The sequence below is a fragment of the Dicentrarchus labrax genome, unplaced genomic scaffold (genome assembly GCF_905237075.1).
Source record: "Dicentrarchus labrax unplaced genomic scaffold, dlabrax2021, whole genome shotgun sequence".
Taxonomy (NCBI): Eukaryota; Metazoa; Chordata; class Actinopteri; family Moronidae; genus Dicentrarchus; species Dicentrarchus labrax.
The window spans coordinates 22,597,360-22,602,359 of record NW_026136713.1 but is presented as its reverse complement, the minus strand read 5'-3'; the positions used below and the strand labels follow the sequence as shown (position 1 = coordinate 22,602,359).

General features: G+C 41.3%; 1 protein-coding gene and 1 long non-coding RNA gene across 2 annotated transcripts in view; one reads left to right on the top strand and one right to left on the bottom strand.

The window, feature by feature from the left end:
* Window positions 1-109, bottom strand: part of LOC127374698 (uncharacterized) — a 393-nt gene extending 284 nt beyond the window's left edge. The window contains exon 1 of the long non-coding RNA XR_007887198.1: window positions 4-109. This is a non-coding gene — a long non-coding RNA (uncharacterized LOC127374698). The remainder of the gene's footprint in view (window positions 1-3) is intronic.
* The window catches only part of mgat4b (alpha-1,3-mannosyl-glycoprotein 4-beta-N-acetylglucosaminyltransferase B), a 94,324-nt gene that overhangs the window by 31,920 nt on the left and 57,404 nt on the right, over window positions 1-5,000 (top strand). The window lies entirely within an intron of this gene.

Genomic DNA, 5,000 nt, shown 5'->3' with positions numbered 1-5,000 from the left:
AACCTGTGAGGAAGAGTTGGACACAGACACACTCACTGACTGTCTGTCATTAACTAACCTGTGAGGAAGAGTTGGACACAGACACACTCACTGACTGTCTGTCATTAACGATGAACCATATGTTTCGTGCATCGTCTTATATCTGATTCACATTTTCCATAGAAAGCAGCATCTGTTGGAGGCGTCCTGATTAAAGATTTAGACGGACACCTGCCTGCTGATTGGGAACATTTTCCACTGACAGATACACCTGGCTGAGAGCACACTGATGCTTTTAAGATTTCAAGCCTTTTCTCTGTCATTATTTCTCCATCTGGAAAAACAGCCTTTGTTTGTGTCGTTCATTCAGGGTTTTTTGGCTAACGTGCTAATGCTCCTAACAGCTTTGTGTCTGCTCTGCCTTTTAGTCTCATGTTTTCTGTATTTTGTTTTTTTCTGTTGTTCTGCAGTCGCTTTCTTGGCTGTCCCGCTGCTTCGTCCTGCTCTCGTTGTGTTTCAGCCCGTCTGGCTCGAATGCTAATGTTCCTACCAGCTCTCGGCTCTGATCTGTGTGAATTAATGCAAGAAAAGAAGAATGGTGCTTTGTTATGGTCTGTTCCTGTTCACCTCCTGGTTTCCATCATGGTTGTTTAGCTCTTATCACACTGGCAGATATTTGCTGTTTTTCCAGAAGTGAAGATAAGATGCAGGATCTTGGCATCAGGTTGTTTTTTACAGAAGGTTAACCAAGGACGGACCGAGAGAGAGAGAGAGAGAGAGAGAGAGAGAGAGAGCGAGTTCTCACATTATAAGTCAGTGTGAACAGCAGAGGAGGATTGTGGGAGTCTTGTGAGAAATCACAGGAGAGGTGTGAATATTCAAAAAGTTTGGTTCAACTCACTTTACTCAAACTTTACATCACTTGTAAAGCTCTCATAGGTTTTACTAGAATTTCTTTGATAGGGTCAAACCAGGAAGGGTTCACTCACTAGGGGTCACCAGAGCTTCCTGGGGGGGTCGCAAGGTGGAAGAAAACGCAGTTCAAACAACCAAAGAGGTAATGGAAGCGTATGAAGCCTATTAAGTCTGTCTGATTGTTAGAAATGATAAAAATACAGTTAGATTTTCAAAATAAAGCTCGTGTGGTTAACATTGTGTGTTGGTTAGATCGAGGCAGTGCTGCAGGGTTCTCACAACCCTTCACTCTGACTGCTAAGAGCTATCTAAACTAAACTGTGGCTGTGATGAGGAAGAACCCTCGATGTTCTCTGAGCAGTGGGTTAAATGGAGGTTAGACCTCCACAAGATCACTGATTTCAAGGCGAGAAGATGCCTCAAACACACACAGACACCCACAGACACACACAGTCACAACTTCACCGCCTCTCACAGAGTACTGACGAACGACAGAAACACCATTCATGTTTGATTCATTAAGGGGAAGGGAAGAGTGGCTGCCCTCAAGAAGATTACGATCCCCAGGATGGAACTGGCTGACGCCGTATCGGCCTCTGGAGTGGATAAAGTACTCCGAACAGAGTTAAAGCTGGAGCTGAAGTACACAGCAAACACACACACACAAGGCTCCACACATTTGTTGCTAACAGGATCTCCATTATCAGGGAGGCCACAGAGATGACCTCAGTGGAGAATCCTGCTGCTGCTGCCTCTAGGGGGCAGAATCGGGGATGGATCAGATTCACTGTAGAGGTCAGACAGAGACGTTTTTATTAGTTCTAGTCTCGACTGAGTCCAGTAATATATGTGTTTTTATTTCAAGTAACTTCCTCTTACAGTCGTAGACCTGGCTGCCAAAACTCATCAGCAAACGCATTCTTCTTTTGTCCCATTTGGTTAAACCAATAACCAGAACTGTTAGAGGATTATCTCCAACACACACTCATATATTCTGATGCTGTAAGGATGATGTCATTATTAATGAAGCTCCAGTCTTCCAGTCTTGACTTGCCAAGTGTGTTCACACTCCTCACACACCTACCTGAGTGTGTGTGTGTGTGTGTGTGTGTGTGTGTAACTGACTTCCTTTAACACTAGCAGATTGAAATCACCTGTTCATTGTCACACTCCCACACTCCAGCTGTTTGTCTTTATGTTCATCCCGGAGACTGAAATATTCATAAATAGTAAATAAGACATAAACAGTTGTATTTTCAGCACACACACACTCTCTTTCTCCGTTAACAGCAGACTAATTACTGCATTTATTCCCAATGAATCTACCAACGAAGCAGAAAACTAGTTCAGAAAGTCAGTTCAGACTCTGGGGATTTAGTTCCTTCAGCTCTATTTTGAATTAAAGTTCATTTCTCACTGAATGTAAGTGGTTTTGACGGATTATGAATCCATAAGCAGCTGGATTAACGCTTTATTATCATAAGACGAATTGGCCGTCGGAGTGGACAGAGAGGTTGAATGAGGGGGCGACCGGCGAGAGTCTGAAGTCATTAATGTAACGCATTGATCTCAGTGTGAAATGGAGGGGATACGAACCAAGCAGAGGAAGTCCTACTGTTGACTCAAATCTAACTCCAAACATCTGCTGGGCTCATATTTCTGCTCATTTTCCTGCTGTCAGGGCTTGTTAGTGTGTTTGCTGCCGTACGAGGTGATTTCTGGGCTCCATACACGAGGATGGAGAAGCAGTCCGGATCAGCCAGATTTCCACAACCAGTGAACTGTGTTTAAGTGTCTCTGGCTGCGGTCGAACACTCACACAAATGACGTCTTCTGTCCTTTACTAAACACTTTTCCGTGACCTCTGTGGGAAACCTAAACTGCCCCACAGCGGCAAACCTCAACTACAGTTTCACATCAAAACTGAGATCTATTCATCATCTACTCTATTGTACAATGTTAAAAAGAACTGTTCTGGCAGCTGGAGCACTAAATAACAAAATACAGTTAAACAAAATAAAATCACTCGTAAAAATACAGTAATTTTCTATAATTAAAATAGTTTTTAACTTTAATTTTATATAAAATCTTGTTTAATTTTTTGTCTGTAATGTTTAAAGATATTTACACTATAAAACAATGAGCTATAAATACAGGTGAACACAAATAATCAGGTTTACATTTACAGCAGAGTGCTGTTTGGATTTTTCCTATTTTAATCTGAATGTTAAAAGTTATAGAACTGTAATAAAAGTCATTATGTGTAAAATTACAGTAATTATTTATTATATATATATTATATATTTATTCAATGTTTTTTTATTTGCGAAAACTTCCATAAGTATACAAGATATCTGTCAGTTAACAAACAAATCCATGTAAAATTACAGAGCAAATACCTCTTTTTACTGTTAATTATCACAACTTTTATGTTATTTACATCTACTAACAGTATTAAACTTGAATTTAACAGTTTAATCTATTAAACAGTAAATATCTGAGAAAACTTGAAGATTTGCAGATGTATTTTAATCTTTCTATGTAAAAAAAAAGACATTTTATGTAAATAAGCAGTAATTTTATTTGCAGTAACAGATTTTTCACATTATTTTACATTAGACGTGTGAATTCAGAATGTTTTTGTAGTTTTATTAATATGTCCATGTAGAGAAAAACTCTTTCTTAACTTTCTTACATCGTCTGCTTGAAGCCTTTCTGACTTTACACACACTAACATCAGTGTTATTGTTGAATTAGTGTCTTTGACCACTTAATATCCGCTGTGGGACCATGAGTCCACCCCGTCCTTGTCGTTGACTCAGCAGCTTCATTTCCTTCCCTTCACTTTCTCTCTCCCACTGACTCAGCAGGTAAAACTCGGAGCTTCCTGTCAGTCGTCCTTTGGACCCCACTGCCGCTCCGACTTCCTGTTTGACACTTTGTAACTCGCACTGGTTGCTTCTCTCACTGTTATTTAGGGTTATTTTAAATAAGTCTCTCACTGTTATTTAGGGTTATTTTAAATAAGTCTCTCACTGTTATTTAGGGTTATTTTAAATAAGTCTCTCACTGTTATTTAGGGTTATTTTAAATAAGTCTCTCACTGTTATTTAGGGTTATTTTAAATAAGTCTCTCACTGTTATTTAGGGTTATTCAGAGTCTTTCTTTCAGTTGTTTCTGGATACCTGCAGTTGTTCCTCCTCTTCCTGTATAACTGCTGTAATAACTGTTAATCTGTAAAGGACTGCAGAGAGCTCATAAACATTCACTTGTCTGTGTGTATTTCTCTCTGATTAAACACCATCTGCCGGGGGTGATGGGGAGGGTAGACCCCTCGTTAGAGACCTCGTTAGGGACTCGGTTAGAAAGTGCCAGAGCAATCTGTCCATGAGGCTCAGCCATGTGAAAAAGATCTTCCAGTTTGTGTGTGTACGACACAACGGGAGCGCCGGGAGAGTTCCCGGTGGTCTGGCGAGCTGATTGGCTCAGAGCGTCAGCCAGTGTTAGATATGAAATGTGTCAATCAAACAACACGAGGCAGCGATCGGTCGCACGCACATACACATCAGCGTTCAGTGAGAGCACGTGGACCAGCAGTGTGGATAAGAGAGGGAAGAGAGCAGGTAGAGCTACATGCTGCAGAGACCCCCCCCGAGCGAGGCAGTGGGGTGCTCATGGTTAGGACCAACTCCCACTACTATCTACCAGAGGCATCCTACAGGACTCTGTCACAGCGCTGTTCCACACTAACTGAACAAACCTTTGGCGACACGTTTGCTAACCTCGCTTTAGTGTACGGCCCACGTATGTCTCATATATATACTCACTGGTGTGATCTCTGCAGTTATCAGAACTTAGTGATAATCAATATAAGTCCATCAGAGCTCTGAGGTCCAAAACAAACACTCAATAATGATATTTTTAATACTCTTCCTCTGACGGTGGGAGGAATGTGAGACGTCTCCACGTGGAGCTGTATTTCTAGTGTTTGTCTCTCTGGTCAGATAAATGAATAAATGTATTTATCACAGTGCTGCCGCCGCCGCCTGTGTCCACACAGCAAATACACTATAGTGTCAGAACCGCTCCCATAGATACACAGGGT